Below are 18,804 nucleotides of genomic sequence, written 5' to 3'. Positions count from 1 at the left end.
GCCTCCTGCACTCCCGGCTGCTCTGCCACCCCAAATATTGCGAGCCCCCAGCCCGGTTTGACCCTGGATCCTACCGCCCTCGACACTGTCGTCGCTACGCCCTTCCAAAATTCCTCCAGCGCTGGGCATGCCCAGAACATATGGGTGTGATTTGCTGGGCACCCTGAGCACCTCACACACCTGTCCTCGCCCCCAAAAAACCAGCTCATCCTTGTCCCGGTTATGTGTGCCCTGTGCAGTACCTTAAACTGTATGAGGTTGAGCCTCGCGCACGAAGAGGAAGAGTTCACCCTCCTTAGGGCATCTGCCCACATCCCCTCTTCGATCTCCTCTCCCAACTCCTCCTCCCACTTACCTTTCACCTCCACCACCGAGGCCTCCTCCTCCTGCATCATCTGGTAAGTTTCCGAGATCTTCCCCACTCACACCCACCCCCCTGAGAGCACCCTGTCCTGTACTGTGTGTGGCAGTAGCCGCGGGAATTCCACCACCTGCCATCTGGCAAACGCCCTTACCTGTAAGTACCTGAAGGTGTTCCCCGGGGGAATCCTGTACTTTTCCTCCAGCTCACCCAGGCTCACGACCTTCCCGTCCACAAACAGGTCTCCCAACTTTAGTATCCCTGCCCTGTGACACCCCGAGAACTCTCCACCGGTTCTCCCTGGGGCGAACCGGTGGTTCCCCAGTATTGGAGTCCACACCGAGGCCCCAACTTCCCCCCCTTTGCCGCCTCCACTGCCCTCAGATTTTGAGGGCAGCCGTTACCACCGGGCTCGTGGTATGCCTCCTTGGAGGGAGCAGCAGCGGCGCCGTTGCCAGCACCCCCAGACCCGTACCCACACAAGACCCTCATTACCTCCGGCATTCCCCCCACCGGATCCGCCACATATAGCAGGACACCCAATGCTCCTCCCCACCCCGCACCAACCCCCTCCAGTTCCTTGACTCCCTCAGTGCCATAGCCTGGGGTTCAATCGCCAGTGCGAAGAGCAGGGGGGGGGGGAACACCCCTGCCTCGTTCCTCAGTGCAACCGAAAGTACTCGGACCTCCTCCTGTTTGTGGCCACACTCGCCATCGGGAACTCATACAACAGCCTAACCCACCTGACAAACCCCTCCCCAAACCCGAACCTCTTCAGCACCATCCACAGGTACCCCCATTCTACCCTATCGAACACTTTCTCAGCGTCCATCGCCACCACTATCTCCGCCTCCCCCCGCCGGCATCATGATAACGTTCAAAAGCCTCCGCACATTTGTGTTCAATTGCCTCCCCTTCACAAACCCCGTCTGGTCTTCATGGATGATCTGCGGCACACAATCCTCGTGGCTAAGACCTTCGCCAGCACCTTGGCATCTACATTTAGCAACAAAATAGGTCTGTAAGACCCACATTGCAGGGGGTCCTTGTCCCGCTTCAGGATCAAGGTGATCAGTGCCCGGGACATCGTCGGGAGCAAAGCCCCCCCTCCCTTGCCTCATTGAAGGTCCTGACGAGCAACAGGCCCATATATTTCTTTTTAAATTCGACCAGTAAACCGTCCGGCCCCAGTGCCTTTCCCACCTGCATGCTTCCTATCCCTTTGGTCAGCTCCTCCAGCCCAATCGGGGCCCCAATCCCGCCACCAGTCCCTCTTCCACCTTTAGAAACCTCAATTGGTCCAGGAAGCGGCCCATCCCTCCCTCCTCCCGTGGGGGGGTCGGATCGGTACAATTCCTCGTAAAAGTCCCTGAAGACCCCATTGATGCCAACCCCACTCCGCACCACACTCCCTCCCCTGTCCTGCACTCCCCCGATCTCCCTAGCTGCGTCCCGCTTCCGAAGCCGATGGGCCAGCATCCGGCTTGCCTTTTCCCCATACTCGTAAATCACCCCCTGGATTCCACCATTGCACCTGTGCCTTCCTGGTGGTCACCAGGTCGAATTCGGCGTGGAGGCTGCGCCTCTTCCTCAACAATCCTTCCTCCGGCACCTCCGCATACCTCCTGTCTGCCCTCACCATCTCCCCCACCAGCTTCTCCCTCTCCCCCTGCTCCCTCTGCTACTTGTGGGCCCGAATGGAGATCGGCTCTCCCCTCACCACAGCCTTCAGCGCCTCCCATAGCATCCCCACTCAGACCTCCCCGTTGTCGTTGGTCTCCAAGTACCTCTCTATACTTCCTCGGGCCCGCTCGCTCACCTCCTCGTCCGCCAACAGCCCCACCTCCAAGTGCCACAACGGGCGCTGGTCCCTCTCTTCCCCCAGCTCCAAGTCCACCCAATGCGGAGCGTGGTCCGAAATGGCTATTGCCGAATACGCAGTATCCTCTACTCTCGCTATCAGCGCCCTACTCAAAATGAAAAAGTCAATTCGGGAATAAGCCGTATGGACATGTGAGAAGAATGAAAATTCCCGAGCCCCCGGCCTTGTAAATCTCCAAGGGTCCACCCCTCCCATCTGGTCTATAAACCCCCTCAGCACTCTAGCCGCCGCCGGCTTCCTACCCGTCCTAGACCTGGAGCGATCCAGTGCCGGATATAGCACAGTGTTAAAGTCTCCCACCATTATCAGGCCGCCCACTTCCAAGTCTGGGATCCGACCCAACTTCTCGGCCTTTACAAAGGCTATTGCCTCCTCCGGAGACTCAAAATAATGGTGCCGGTCCTTGTAGATGACCCACAGTCGCGCAGGCTGCAACATGCCAAACGTCACCCCCTTCCTGTGCAGCATGGCCTTCGCTCGATTGTACCCGGCCCTCCTCTTCGCCACCTCCGCACTCCAGTCCTGATATATCCGAACCTCCGCATTCTCCCACCTGCTGCTCCTCTCCTTCTTGGCCCACCTGAGCGCAACACATCCCTGAGCGCACACTCCCGATCGACGAACTGATGAAACCATACCAGCACCGCCGCGGAGGCTCGTTAGCCTTGGGCCTCCTCGCCAGCACTCTATGGGCCCCTTCCAGCCCCAGGGGCCCCTGGAAGGACCCCGCTCCCATCAGCGAGTTCAACATGGTGACCACACAGGCCCCCACGTCCGGCCCCTCCAGCCCCTCCGAGAGGCCCAGAATCCGCAGATTCTTCCAACTCGACCGATTCTCCATCTCCTCGGACCGCTCCTGCCATTTCTTGTGGAGCACCTCGTGCGCCTCCACCTTTACCACCAGGCCTAGATCTCGTCTTCGTTGTCGGAGACCTTTTGTCGAGCCTCGCGAATCGCCACCCCTGGGCCGTCTGTGTCTCCAGCAGCTCATCAATAGAAGCCTTCATCGGCTCTAGCAGGTCCGCTTTAATCTCTCTGAAGCAGCGCTGGATACCCTCCTGCTGCTCCTCCGCCCACTGCATCCACACTGCCTGGTCTCCGCCCGCCGCCATTTTGTTCTTCTTCCCCCGCACCTTCTTCGGATCCACCACCACCTTTTTAGTCGCTCCGCTCCTAGTCGAAGCCATATACTATCGGGGAATTGTTGTAATCTCCTTCTCACACCGGGGAACATCGAAAAAGTGCCATTGGGGGCCCTGGAAAGAGCCCAAAAGTCCATTTTTGCGGGAGCCGCCGAATGTGCGACTTAGCTCCGCATAGCCGCAACCGGAAGTCCTCCATGTGTGCTTTCTTCATCGACGGTCTGCTCAGAAGCAAAGGTATCTCACTTGATACAACATCCGTGCTAATGAAATGATTCACTCCGGCAATATTGCAAGGGATCACCACTCTTTTCAGCGACTTTTACTTAACACCAGATTGACGTTTTTCTCCTGAACAGGGCTTTACTGACAGGGGTAGTGGTCACTGAGCATTCAGCGATCATGATCTTGGGTTGACCTACGCCCGCACTGGAGACTGGATGTTGGACTTTTAGCAGATAAGGTGGTGTGTGGGCGGCTGAGGGAATGTATCCAGAACTATCTGGAAGTTATTGACACAGGGGAAGTCTCGGCTGCAATGGTCTGGGAGGCGCTGAAGGCGGTGGTTAGAGGGGAGCTGATCTCGATACGTGCCCACAGGGAGAAGGTAGACAGAACAGAAACCGGCCGATTGATAAGGGAAATACTACAGGTCGAAAGGAGTTATGCGGAGGTCCCAGAGGCAGGGCTTTCAAGTGAACGATGGAGGCTACAGGCGGAGTTTGGTTTGTTAACTACAGGGAGGGCGGTGGAGCAGCTGAGGAAGGCGAGGGGAGCGATTTATGAATATGGAGAGACGGCCAGCAGAACGAGGGAGGCCGCCAGAGAGATTGGGAAAGTAAGGGACATGGATGGGAACCTGGTCGGAGATTCAGCTGGGGTCAATAAGGCTTTTAAGAAATTCTACAAAAGGCTGTACGAGTCGATACCCCCAGCTGGGTCGGAGTGGATGAGGCAATTCTTAGGGGGGGCTGAGGTTCCCGAAGGTAGACGAAGGATTGGTAGAAGGGTTGGGGGCCCCAATCGGGTTGGAAGAAATAGCTGCTGGGCTGAAGGCCATGCATTCAGGTAAAGCCCCGGGACCGGACGGGTACCCAGTGGAGTTTTATAAAAAGTTCTCTGGGATACTGGGGTCACTGCTGAGTAGGACATTTTTTTTTTTTTCATAAATATATTTTATTGAAAATTTTTTCCCTGAACAACATTTTTCCCGCTTACAAAACAAACGAAACGATAGCAATAACAAAACAGAAATTTTTAACTTTTTAACAATAATAATAATACACAAGTAACAAAACCTCATTCTCAATTGACCTATATTCAACTAAACCTCCTCCCCCCCTTCCTCCCCCCCCCCCCCCCCCCCGGGTTGCTGCTGCTGGTCATCTGTCTTCCCTCTAACATTCCCCTAGGTAGTCGAGAAATGGCTGCCACCGCCTGGAGAACCCTTGAGCCGATCCTCTCAGGGCAAACTTTATCTGCTCCAGTTTAATAAACCCCGCCATATCGTTTACCCAGGCCTCCAGTCCAGGGGGTTTCGCCTCCTTCCACATGAGTAGGATCCTGCGCCGGGCTACGAGGGACGCAAAGGCCACGACATCGGCCTCTTTCGCCTCCTGCACTCCCGGCTCTTCTGCAACTCCAAATATAGCTAACCCCCAGCTAGGTTTGACCCGGGCATTCACCACCTGCGAGATCACTCCCGTCACTCCCTTACAATATCCTTCCAGTGCCGGGCACGCCCAAAACATATGTGCTGGTTTGTTGGGCTCCCGCCACACCTCCCACATCTGTTCTCCACTCCAAAAAACCTGCTCAATCTTGCCCCCGTTATGTGTGCTCTATGTAGCACCTTAAATTGAATCAGGGTAAGCCTGGCGCATGAGGAAGAGGAGTTTACCCTGCTTAGGGCATCAGCCCACATACCCTCCTCTATCTCCTCCCCTAATTCTTCTTCCCACTTTCCTTTTAGTTCGCCCACCGACTCCTCCCCCTCTTCCCTCATCTCTCTGTAAATCTCTGACACCTTGCCCTCTCCGACCCACACCCCTGAAAGCACCCTGCCCTGTATCCCCTGTGTCGGGAGCCGCGGAAATTCCCTCACCTGTTGTCTAGTAAACGCCCTCACCTGCATATATCTCAAGAAATTTCCCCGGGGCAACTTATACTTTTCCTCCAATGCTCCCAAACTCGCAAAAGTCCCATCTATGAATAAATCTCCCACCTTCCTAATTCCCAACTGGTACCAGCTTTGAAATCCTCCATCCATTCTTCCTGGGGCGAACCTATGGTTGTTCCTGATAGGGGATCCCACCAGGGCTCCCCGCACCCCTCTCTGTCGCCTCCACTGTCCCCATATGTTCAGTGTTGCCGCCACCACCGGGTTCGTGGTGTACTTTTTAGGTGAGAGCGGTAGCGGTGCCGTCACCAGCGCCTCCAGACTCGTCCCTTTACAGGACCCTCTCTCCAGCCTTTTCCACGCCGCTCCCTCACCCTCCATCATCCATCTACGTATCATTGCCACATTGGCGGCCCAATAATCTCCCAAGTTCAGTAGTGCCAGTCCTCCTCTGTCCCTACTGCGCTGAAGGAACCCTCTCCTTACTCTCGGAACTTTCCCTGCCCACACAAAGCTCGTAATGCTCCTATCTATTTTATTAAAAAAGGTCCTGGTGATTAAAATAGGGAGACATTGGAATACAAATCAGAACCTCGGGAGGACCATCATCTTAATTGCTTGCACCCTGCCCGCCAGCGATAAAGGCTGCATGTCCCACCTCTTAAAGTCCTCCTCCATTTGTTCTACCAGCCGTGTCAGATTAAGTCTGTGCAAGGTTCCCCAGCTCCTAGTGATCTGAATCCCCAGGTATCGGATGTTTCTTTCCACTTTCCTCAGCGGTAAGCCTTCTATCTCTCTACTCTGGTCCCCTGGATGTATCACAAATTATTCACTCTTCCCAATGTTTAACCTATACCCCGAAAATTCCCCGAACCTCCTCAGAATTCGCATAACCTCTATCATCCCCCCCGCTGGGTCCGACACGTATAACAATAGGTAATCCGCCTATAACGAGACTCGGTGTTCTTCTCCCCCTCTAGTCACCCCTCTCCATTTCCTGGAGTCTCTCAATGCCATGGCCAGAGGTTCGATTGCCAATGCAAACAACAATGGAGACAGCGGGCATCCCTGTCTTGTTCCCCAATATAATCGGAAATACTCCGATCTATGTCGACCTGTAACTACGCTTGCCGTTGGTGCCCCATAAAGTAGCCTAACCCAGCGAATAAACCCGTTCCCAAACCCAAACCTCCTTAACACTTCCCATAAATACTCCCATTACACCCTATCAAATGCCTTCTCTGCGTCCATTGCCGCCACTATCTCTGCCTCCCTCTCCACTGAGGGCATCATTATCACCCCTAATAGTCGTTGTACGTTAACATTCAGTTGTCTCCCTTTTACGAACCCAGTCTGGTCTTCGTGCACCACCCCCGGGACACAGTCCTCTATCCTCGATGCCAGCACCTTTGCCAGCAATTTGGCGTGCATGTTCAATAGTGAAATAGGTCTATAGGACCCGCACTGCAACGGATCTTTGTCCCTCTTCAAAATTAGCGATATCGTCGCCTCCGACATGGTCGGGGGTAGAGTCCCCCCTTCCCTTACCTCATTGAACGTCCTCACCAACAACGGGGCCAACAAGTCCACATATTTTCTGTCGCATTCCACCGGGAACCCGTCCGGCCCCGGGGCCTTCCCTGCTTGCCAGTCCCTTAATAACCTCATCCACCTCAATCGGTGCCCCCAGGCCTTCCACCTCCTGCTCCTCCACTTTCGGGAACCTCAATTGGTCCAGGAACTGCCGCATCCCCTCCTCTCCCTCTGGGGGCTGAGACCTATACAGTTCCTCATAAAAGGTCTTAAACACCTCGTTTATCTTTCCTGCCCTTCGCTCAGTGTCTCCCCTTCCATCCCTCATTCCTCCTATCTCCCTCGCTGCTGCCCTCTTTCGCAGTTGGTGCGCCAACAGGCGACTAGCCTTTTCCCCATATTCATACCTCCTCCCCTGTGCCTTCCTCCACAGTACCTCCGCCTTTCTGGTGGTCAGAAGGTCAAACTCGGTCTGGAGTCGTCTCCTCTCCCTGTTCAGCTCCTCCTCCGGGGTCTCTGCAAATTCCCTGTCCACCCTTTAAAATCTCCCCCAGTAATCTATCCCTTTCCTTGGCCTCTGTTTTCCTTTTGTGGGCCCCAATAGAAATCAGCTCTCCTCTGACCACCGTTTTTAGTGCTTCCCAGACCACTCCCACAGGGACCTCGCCGTCGTCATTGACCTCCAGGTATCTCTCAATACACCCACTCACTCTTGCACACACTCCCTCATCCGCCATCAGTCCCACATCTAATCACCAGAGTGTTCTCTGCTCCCTGTCCTCTCCTACTTCCAGGTCCACCCAATGTGGGGCATGGTCCGAAACCGCTATGGCTGAGCATTCAGCTTCTTCCACCCTGGAGATCAACGACCTTCCTAAAACAAAAAAATCTATCCGGGAGTACACTTTATGGACATGGGAGAAGAAGGAATACTCCCTAGCCCTGGGTCTAAGAAATCGCCATGGATCCACTCCCCCCATTTGGTCCATAAACCCCTTAAGTACCTTGGCCGATGCCGGCCTTCTTCCGGTCCTTGAGCTGGATCTATCTAGCCCCGGGTCCAGCACAGTGTTGAAGTCCCCTCCTAAAATCAAATTTCCTGCCTCCAGGTCCGGAATGCGCCCCAGCATCCGTCTCATGAACCCCGCATCGTCCCAATTTGGGGCATACACATTAACCAACACGACCTCCATTTCCTCCAGCCTACCACTCACCATTACATATCTACCTCCACTGTCTGCTACGATGTTCTTTGCTTCAAATGCTACCAGTTTCCCCACCAAAATGGCCACCCCTCTATTCTTTGTGTCCAGTCCTGAGTGGAACACCTGTCCCACCCATCCTTTCCTTAGCCTAACTTGGTCCGCCACCTTTAGGTGCGTCTCTTGGAGCATAGCCACGTCTGCCCTTAGTCCTTTCAAATGCGCGAGCGCTCGGGCCCTTTTTTAAAAAAATCGGTCCATTCAGGCCTCTCACGTTCCACGTGATCAGCCTCACTGGGGGGCTACCTGCCCCCCTCCCTTGTCGACTAGCCATTACCTTCTCTAGGCCAGTCCCATATCCCGCCTCCGCGCTCCCGCTCGCTCCCCCAGCGTCGCACTCCGCCCCCAACCACCCACTCTTTAGCCATTTCCTTTTGGATTTCCGCAGCAGCAACCCAGTTGTCCCCTTCCCCTCCGCTAGATCCCTATCTAGCTTGATTGCTCCCCCATATCACTTACGTAAGTCAGCTGACTTCAACTGACCCCGGCTACTCCTGCTCACTCCTCGGCCCCCCCGGTGTGAGGGAACTCCCATCCGCCTTGCGCCTGTTTTCCCGCCTTATTCTTTCTGGCGCGGGAACATCCCCTTACCTGACCCGCCTCTTATGGCGCAGCTCCCTTTCCCCTCCCCCTCCCCTTCCCTATTCTTCGACTATGTCCCGCCTTTCCCCCCTCACCGGCGCCCACATTTCCCCAGTGTCCCCCCCCTTCCCTGTTTACTTCTCGATTCACTTTTCACCATAACATTAACAAAAACAATAACAATAACAATTCCCTGCAGCATCAGTCCCTCAGTTCCGGTCCAGTTTCTCTTCATTGATGAAGGACCATGCTTCCTCCGCCGTCTCAAAATAATAGTGTCTCTCCTGATACGTGACCCATAGTCTTACCGGCTGCAGCATCCCAAACTTCACCTTCCTTTTGTGCAAAACCTCTTTGGCTCGGTTAAAGCTCGCCCTCCTTCTCGCCACCTCCGCACTCCAGTCCTGGTATATCCTTACCACAGCATTCTCCCATCTGCTACTCCGCACCTTTTTAGCCCATCTCAGGACCTCTTCCCTGTCCTTAAGGCGGTAGAATCGCACGATTATCGCCCTCGGTGGTTCTCCCGCTTTTGGTCTTCTCTCCGGGATCCGATTTGCCCATTACACCTCCATGGGGCCCGCAGGGGCCTCAGCACCCATCAGTGAGTTCAGCATCTTACTTGCGTATGCTCCACAGTCCACTCCTTCCACGCCCTCAGGGAGACCTAGTATCCTAAGGTTCTTCCTTCGCGCTCCATTTTCAAGGGCCTCAATCCTGTCAGCACACTTTTTATGAAGTGCCTCGTGCGTCTGAGTCTTAACCGCTAGGCCCAGGACCTCGTCCTCAATACCTGATACCTTCTGCTCCATCACGCGAAGCTCAGTCTCCTGGGTCTTTAAAGTCTCTTTAAGCCCCTCAATTGCCTGTAACATCGGGGTCATTACCTCCTTCTTCAGCAGATCCACGCACCGTCTCACCACCTCGTCCTGCTCAGGCCCCCATGTCACCTGCGATCCCTCCGCCGCCATTTTGTTCCACTCCCTCTGACCTTCTGGTTGCAGATTCTTCGGGCTGCAGCCGCCGCCGCCGGTTTTTCCTCCGTCGTTCGGGGGTGGGGGGGGGGGGGGGGGAGGGGGGGGGGGGGGACACGACGACTCCCTTCCCACGCACCTCCCACCAGGTTTTTCGGCCGGCAAAGTCCCCGTTGGGGCTCTTAAAAGAGCCTGAAGGTCCGTCGGAGCTGGAGCCGCCGAAACGTGCGGCTAGCTCATCCTTGCCACAACCGGAAGTCCCCGCTGAGGAGGACATTTAATGAGGCAAGGGAGAGAGGGGTGCTTCCCCCGACGACGTCACAAGCCACTATCTCATTGATCCTGAAGCGGGATAAGGACCCGGAGCTATGCGGGTCCTACAGACTGATCCCCCTTCTAAATGTAGACGCCAAACTGTTGGCCCAAATCTTGTCCTCTAGAATTGAAGAGAGTGTTCCGGACGTGATTAGGGAGCACCAAACGGGATTCGTTAAGGATAGTCAGTTGGCGGCCAAAGTAAGAAGGTTGCTGAATGTGATCATGATGCCCCCAGAGGGTAGGGACGTGGAGGTAGTGGTCGCAATGGACGTAGAGAAGGCGTTTGATCGGGTGAAATGGGAATATCTGTGGGAGGTACTGGGACGGTTTGGATTTGGACGGGGCTTCATCAACTGGGTCAGACTGCTGTATCAGGCTCCCGTGGCGAGTGTACGGACAAACAGGTTAACATCGGGCTATTTTAGGCTGCACCGGGGGACAAGGCAAGGGTCCCCCTCTCCCCACTGCTGTTTGAGCTGGCCATAGAGCCGCTGGCAATTGCGTTGAGAGCCTCGGGGGGGGGGGGGGGGGGGGGGTTGGTCTGGGGAGTGTGGGGAGGTGGCGGAACACGGTCTAGCTTTACGCAGATGTCCTGCTCCTACATGTTTCGGACCCACTAGACGGGATGGAAGAAATTATGAGGATTCTGGGGGAATTTGGCCAGTTTTCGGGTTATAAATTGAACATGGGGAAAAGTGAGATGTTCGCAATCCAGGCAAGGGGACAACAGTGGCGATTGGGGGATCTGCCGTTTGGAGTGGTAGGGAGAAGCTTTCGGTACCTGGGCATCCAGGTGGCGCGGGAATGGGAACAGCTACACAAGTTAAATCTGGCCCGACTAGTAGACCAAATGAAGGAAGATTTCCAAAGGTAAGTCGTGCTCCCGTTGTCACTGGCTGGGAGGGTACAGACAGTGAAAATGACGGTCCTCCCGAGATTCATGTTTGTGTTTCAGTGTGTCCTCATCTTTAAACAGGTCAATAAGGTGATCTCTGGCTTTGTATGAGCGGGTAAGACCCCGCGAGTAAAAAAGGGAATGCTGGAGCGCAGCCGGGGGGAGGGCGGGCTAGCGCCGCCGAACTTTTGTAATTATTATTGGGCGGCGAATATAGCCATGATTAGGAAGTGGGTGGGGGGTGGGAGCGAGTAGAGGCAGTGGCACTAGTTTGGGGGCATTGGTAACTGCGCCTCTGCCATCCTCGCCGACACGGCACTCCACCAGCTCCGTGGTGGTAGCGGCCCTGAGAATCTGGGGGCAATGGAGGAGACATGTGGGAGCAGAGGGAGCATCGATCTGGTCTCCAATCTGAAATAATCACCGGTTTACCCCGGGGAGGCAAAATGGAGGGTTCCAGAGATGGCAGAGAGCAGGGATCGAGAGGATGGGAGATAGGTTTATAGAGGGAAGTTTTCCCAGCCTGAGGGAGTTGGAGGAGAAATTTGAATTGACGGGAGGGAATGAGTTCAGGTACCTGCAGGCACGAGACATCCTACGTAAGCAGGTCTCAACCTTCCCACTCCTACCACCAAGGGGGATACAGGACAGGGTAATTTCCAGAATGTGGGTGGGAGAAGGGAGACATTTACAAGGAACTCATGGGGTCAGATAAAACGCAGACTGAGGAGCTGAAATACAAATGGGAAGAGGAGTTAGGAGGAGAGATAGAGGATGGTCTCTGGGCAGACACCTTGAGTAGAGTCAACGCGTCCACAACATGTGCCAGGCTCAGCCTGATACAGTTTGAGGTCGTTCACCGGGCCCACATGACAGTGGCCCGGATAAGCAGGTTCATTGGGGTAGAAGATGTGCGGGTGGATTGCAAACCATGTTGACCAGCGAACCATGTCCACATGTTCTGGCATGCCCGAAGCTTAGGGGATTCTGGCAGGGGTTTGCGGATGTCATGTCCAAGGTGTTAAAAACAAGGGTAGCACCGTAGTCCAGAGTTGCCGATTTTCGGAGTGTCGGAAGACCCGGGAGTCCGGGAGGAGAAAGAGGCAGACGTTCTGGCCTTTGCTTCCCTGGTAGCTCAGAGACGGATATTATTAGCTTGGAGGGACTCAAAGCCCCCGAAGTCGGAGACCTGGCTAACTGACGTGGCTAGCTTTCTCTCTCTGGAGAAAATCAAGTTCGTCCTGAGAGAGTCAATGTAGGGTTTTTCCGGAGGTGGCAACCGTTCGTCGACTTCTTTGGGAAAAACAGCTTTTGCACTATGTTTATATTTGTATGTACATTGTTTCTTCTGTTGTTGTTATGAAACCATAAATACCTCAATAAAATGTTTATTAAAAAAAAGTTGTATGGTGCGTTGGCTTTCATGAACAGGGGGATTGAGTTTAAAAGCCGCAAGGTTTTGCTGCAGCTTTATAAAACTCTAGTTAGACCACACTTGGAATATTGTGTCCTGTTCTGGTCGCCTCATTATAGGAAGAATGTGGATGCTTTGGAGAGGGTACAGAGGAGATTTACCAGGATGCTGCCTGGACTGGAGGGCATGCTTTATGAAGGTTGAGGGAGCTTTCTCACTGGAGTGAAGAAGGCAGAGAGGTGACTTGATAGAGGTGCACAAGGTGACAAGAGGCATGGGTAGAGTGGATAGCCAGAGACTTTTCTCCAGGGTGGAAATGGCTGTGACGAGGGGAAATAGTTTTAAGGTGACTGAAGGAAGGTATAGGGGAGATGCCAGAGGTAGGTTCTTTACACAGAGTGGTGGGTGTGTGGGATGCACTGCCAGTAGAGGTGGTGGAGTCAGAGTCATTTGGGACATTTAAGCCACTCTTAGATAGGCACATGGACAGCAGTAAATTGAAGGGGTGTAGGTTAGATTGATCTTAGATTAGGATAAATAGTCGGGACAACATCATGGGCTGAAGGGCCTGTACTGTGCTGTACTGTTCTATGTTCTAATATTTAAATCCATGTTGGCATTAATGACTGTCAGCTATCCCCAGGTTTACTCGTTAAGCACTGATATATCATAGGAAAATATGGAACAAGGATAGGACCCATCAACCTCAGGATCAGTGTACTATCATGCATTCTCCCCAAATTATTTAGTCATGAGGGAAGTGACTCATTAGAACCATGGAATTCCTACAGTGCAGGAGGCCATTCGACCCATTGTGTCTGCACCGACCCTCTGAAAGAGCACCTCACCTAGGCCCACACTCCCACCCTATCCCCGAACTCCACAACCTCATCTAACCTACATATCTTTGGACACTAAGGGGCAATTTAGCATGGCCAATCCACCAAAATTGCACATCTTTGCTCTGTGGGAAGAAACCGGAGCACCCAGAGGAAACTTACGCAGACACGGGGAGAATAGGCAAATTCCACAGTCACCCAAGGCCAGAATTGAACTTGGGTCCCTGGCACTGTGATGCAGCAGTGCCAACTACTGTGCCAATCCTTTCACACATATAACTGCCAAAATGATAAACCCTATTAACAATCCTCCATGGAATAAAGGTAGTACAGCAAGAATTTTAGAGAAGTTAAACATTAGACACTACATTGTTCATTCACAGGTAATTGCTCCATAATTTAAGGGTTAAAGGAACAGTGTCCTCTGCAGCCTTTGCTTTTGAATGTTGGCTTTCTCTGGGTTGAGTAGGTTGGGACTTTTTCTATGGAGGCTTGGGCATTGCTCTGCAATGCCAGAAGATCTGTATGATTCTATATCATTTCTTTACATTTTGCCAATCTAACATGTCGTATCTCTTATTGGATACTACATTGGATGTTACAATAACAGCACTAATTACCTTTCAGCAATCAATGCTGGCTGGGAAGTTTGTAAGTCCAGAGAGTGCATCTAAATTTACAATGGGCAAGTTTAAAAACCATGGCAGTGGAGTGCTTACTGCCATCTATGTTTTGAAGCCATAATTTCCTTCTTACATGGATATTTATCCAGAATCTGAGACAGTTTGAACTACTTTTAAAGCGAATTTATCCCCCATAATTTAATGACGAGCATTCTTCTCGTCTCACAAATTTGCATCTCAGTCCAAATTAAATAATCAAATGTCTACTTTTTACTATATTTAAAAATACTGTGCAAACACTTTGCAAAATCAATTCAACTGCACTAAATCAAAAACGAGTTCAAAGATGTGCAGGTTAGGTGGATTGGCCATGCTAATATTGCCCAAAAATGTAAGGTGGGGTTACGGGGATCGAGGCGGGTGATTGTGCCTAGGTAGGGTGCTCTATCGGAGCAAGGGCCAGTACAGACCTGATGGGCTGAATTGCCTCCTCTGCACTGTAGGGATTCTATGACGATTCTAGGAGGAAGAACCTGTTGCATCTGGTCAATCATTTAGGTGAGTTTTGTCTCGTTTGAACTTTTGTCTTTCACTTTAACCACCTCTTTTATTAGAAAAGCAGCATAAATTTGGTTTTAGGAACAGAGTAATTTGAAAACAGTCTGAACAAATGTGGATATTTCAAAAGCTGGAAGTGCCCTAGTCAAGCTCCATTCGATAAAATAATATCGCTACATCATTTTAAAATTAGGGTGTGTTTGAGTTCAAGAAGATGAGTCTAGTTCTGGCAGCACGGTAGGTAGCATAGTGGTTAGCAGAATTGCTTTACAGCTCCAGGGTCCCAGGTTCGATTCCCGGCTGGGTCACTGTCCATGTGGAGTCTGCACATTCTCCCTGTGTGTGCGTGGGTTTCCTCCGAGTGCTCCGGTTTACTCCCACGGTCCAAAGATGTGCAGGTTAGGTGGATTGCCCTTAGTGTCCAAAATTGCCCTTAGTGTTGGTTGAATGAGGTTACTGGGTTATGGGGATAGGGTGGTGTGGGCTTGGGTAGGGTGCTCTTTCCAAGAGCCGGTGCAGACTCGATGGGCCGAATAGCCTCCTTCTGCACTGTAAATTCCATGACAAATTGGCGGCAAATGATTTACTCTGACACACAAAAGCACAAGGCCAGCTTCACAAATAGAGAAAATATCGACTTTTCCGATCACAGCCTTATGAATGTGTCTTTTTGCCAATAGGATTGAAATATGACTTACAAACTCTTGTGTACACATTGTATTTTTTGCGACGTATTCCTCCAGACCAAGAAAAAAGGAAGCAGTGCCAAATCTAGTTCTGGGAAATTAAATGGAGCACAGAACAGTGCAAGAGAATTGGGTAAATAGTCATCAGAATATCAATTGGTTTAGAAAATAGGACAAGGACATTCTCTGCGAAAGTACACAACTGAAGAAAGATCAAGTTCTTTAAATATTTTTTAAATTATGAAAGATATTGATAAGAGTGCACACAAAGAGAGCATTTCCACTTGTGCAAAGAATAAAACTATGGCCGTCAATATAAGGCCGTCTTCCCAAAGAGTGGTGACAATATGGAATACACAATCCATAGAGAGTAATTGTGTTGAATAGTATAGTTGGGAGCCGGCTTCCACATTGCTAGAGGAGGTGCTAACGACAGGGGGACTAGAGAAGGGGGTAGTATCGGCGGTTTACGGGGCTATTTTGGAGGAGGAGAAGGCGCTGCTGGAAGGGAACAAGGCAAAGTGAGAGGAAGAGTTGGGAGAGAATATGGAGGGGGGGTTCTGGTGTGAGGTGCTCCGGAGGGTGAACTCCTCCACCTCGTGTGCGAGGTTGGGGCTGATGCAGCTGAAGATGGTGTATGGAGCGCACCATACAAGGGCGAGGATGAGCCGGCTCTTTGAGGGGGTAGAAGGTGTGTGCGAACGTTGCGGAGGGGGCCTCGCAAACCACAAACATATGTTTTGGTCCTGTCCAAAGATGGAGGCTTGTGGAAGGAGGTTTTGATGGTAATCTTTAGGGTAATCTCTAAAGTGGCGCACGTGAAACTGGACCCGGGCCCTCGGGAGGCCATATTCAGGGTGTTGGAAACGGGCGTGGAGGCAGATGTTGTAGCCTTCGCCTCGTTGATCGCCCGTAGGCAGATCCTGTTAGGGTGGAGAGGTTTGTGCCCAGGCGTGGCGGGGGGACCTGCTGGAATTCTTGACGCTGGAAAAAGTCAAATTTGAACTGAGGGGAAGGATGGAGGGGCTCTACAATTCACGGACGTTATTCATGATGCACCTTCGAGAATTGGATCACATCGAACATTAGTGGAGGAAGGTGTGGTGGTGCTAGGAGGTTGGGGGGGGGGGGGGGGGGCGGGGGGGGAGACGACTGTATGTGTTAACGGTGATTATGTGCGATTCCGGATTCCTTTTTGTCATTTGTTTATGTTAACATGCGGGCTAATGTCTGGGGTTTGGTGGGACGATGAGGTCGTTGTTATTGATATGGAGATTGGCATTATATTCGGTACTGATTATTGTTGGGTATAAATTTGGGAGAAAATGTGAAAAAGGAGAATAAAATTTATTTTAAAATTTTATTTATTTATTTTTTTTAAATAGTATAGTTGGATTTAAAGGGAAACTAGACAAGCAAACAGGGGGTTACGATGATAGATGTAGAAGGATGAGAGTAAGTCGTGTGGAGTACAAATCATGGACAGTTTCCGCCAAATGGATAGTCTCTGTGCTGCTAATTCTATGTAATTCCTATATAAAAGTATGTTTTGATCTTTGTGGTGACATTTGAATAGAGAATGGTGATAACATGATTGAGAGAATCAAGAGGAGTTACTGAGCCCAACAATGCGAGGGAACTGAAAGAGATGTAGACATGGGCATTAGATCATGATTTTAAAAGATACTAATACAGAAAGAGATTAAAAACTAACATGTTCAAGTCCCTGAGAATCTTTTCCATGTCCAGTTGGTCGGAATACTGAATATGGAGCAGAATTTAAAAGCAGCTGCCTGGTTGTTTTACTCCTGATAACACTTAGTTACTTGAATTGCGTTTTTCATATAAAAAGGAAAATATATTTTATTTTCGCTGAACAATAAATGAACTACCTGCAAAGGTTCATGCTTCTCAGTGAAGAACACAAAAGAAATCATAAAAGTACAGCCTCAGTCCTGCATTTACGCATCAGCCTTGATTTTGAGGCTCAGATCCTGGAATCTTGTGACTCAAAGGTGAGAATGTACAAACTCATCTTTCAAATGTAACTTTAAATTGGATTATCACGATCACAGCCATTTAACATTTTTATTAATTTTCTTTTAATGATGCTTTGCTTTATGACACATTTAAGTTTGGCATGACCAAGTCTTAGATAGATAGATCAATACAGCGCAGTACAGGCCCTTCGGCCCACGATGTTGCACCAAAACAAAAGCCATCTAACCTACACTATACCATTATCATCCATATGTTTATCCAATAAACTTTTAAATGCCCTCAATGTTGGCGAGTTCACTACTGTAGCAGGTAGGGCATTCCACGGCCTCACTACTCTTTGCGTAAAGAACCTACCTCTGACCTCTGTCCTATATCTATTACCCCTCAGTTTAAAGTTATGTCCCCTCGTGCCAGCCATTTCCATCCGCGGGAGAAGGCTCTCACTGTCCACCCTATCCAACCCCCTAATCATTTTGTATGCCTCTATTAAGTCTCCTCTTAACCTTCTTCTCTCCAACGAAAACAACCTCAAGTCCATCAGCCTTTCCTCATAAGATTTTCCCTCCATACCAGGCAACATCCTGGTAAATCTCCTCTGCACCTGCTCCAAAGCCTCCACGTCCTTCCTATAATGCAGTGACCAGAACTGTACGCAATACTCCAAATGCGGCCGTACCAGAGTTCTGTACAGCTGCAACATGACCTCCTGACTCCGGAACTCAATCCCTCTACCAATAAAGGCCAACACTCCATAGGCCTTCTTCACCACCCTATCAACCTGGGTGGCAACTTTCAGGGATCTATGTACATGGACACCTAGATCCCTCTGCTCATCCACACTTTCAAGAACTTTTCCATTAGCCAAATATTCCACATTCCTGTTATTCCTTCCAAGGTGAATCACCTCACACTTCTCTACATTAAACTCCATTTGCCACCTCTCAGTCCAGCTCTGCAGCTTATCTATATCCCTCTGTAACCTGCTACTTCCTTCCACACTATCGACAACACCACCGACTTTAGTATCGTCTGCAAATTTACTCACCCACCCTTCTGCGCCTTCCTCTAGGTCATTGATAAAAATGACAAACAGCAACGGCCCCAGAACAGATCCTTGTGGTACTCCACTTGACTGAACTCCATTCTGAACATTTCCCACCAACCACCACCCTCTGTCTTCTTTCAGCTAGCCAATTTCTGATCCATATCTCTAAATCACCCTCAATCCCCAGCCTCCGTATTTTCTGCAATCGCCTACCGTGGGGAACCTTATCAAACGCTTTGCTGAAATCCATATACACCACATCAACTGCTCTACCCTCGTCTACCTGTTCAGTCACCTTCTCAAAGAACTCGATAAGGTTTGTGAGGCATGACCTACCCTTCACAAAGCCATGCTGACTATCCCTGAGCATATTATTCCTAACATTAATTCTTAACATTAAAGTGTCTGTCAAGCATCAATGAAAGCAGATCATTTTTGACTGCTTAATATTTTTATTTGTAAGCCTGTGGGAAGAGAGAAAGGAAGTCAGACCAATTGATTGGTTCCTTCCAACAGCTGGTACAGACACAATGGACTGAATGGCCGCCTTCTGTGCACTATCGGCTTGGT

The 18,804-nt window shown here is 51.0% G+C and overlaps 1 protein-coding gene across 2 annotated transcripts in view; it reads right to left on the bottom strand.

Moving 5' to 3' along the window:
* The window catches only part of LOC140429746 (uncharacterized), a 196,602-nt gene that overhangs the window by 166,024 nt on the left and 11,774 nt on the right, over positions 1-18,804 (bottom strand). The gene's annotated exons all lie outside the window — the stretch shown is intronic.

This window comes from Scyliorhinus torazame, chromosome 9 (genome assembly GCF_047496885.1).
Source record: "Scyliorhinus torazame isolate Kashiwa2021f chromosome 9, sScyTor2.1, whole genome shotgun sequence".
NCBI classification, from domain to species: domain Eukaryota; kingdom Metazoa; phylum Chordata; class Chondrichthyes; order Carcharhiniformes; family Scyliorhinidae; genus Scyliorhinus; species Scyliorhinus torazame.
The sequence above is the reverse complement of the archived record's forward strand: the minus strand, read 5'-3'. Positions and strand labels throughout refer to the sequence as shown.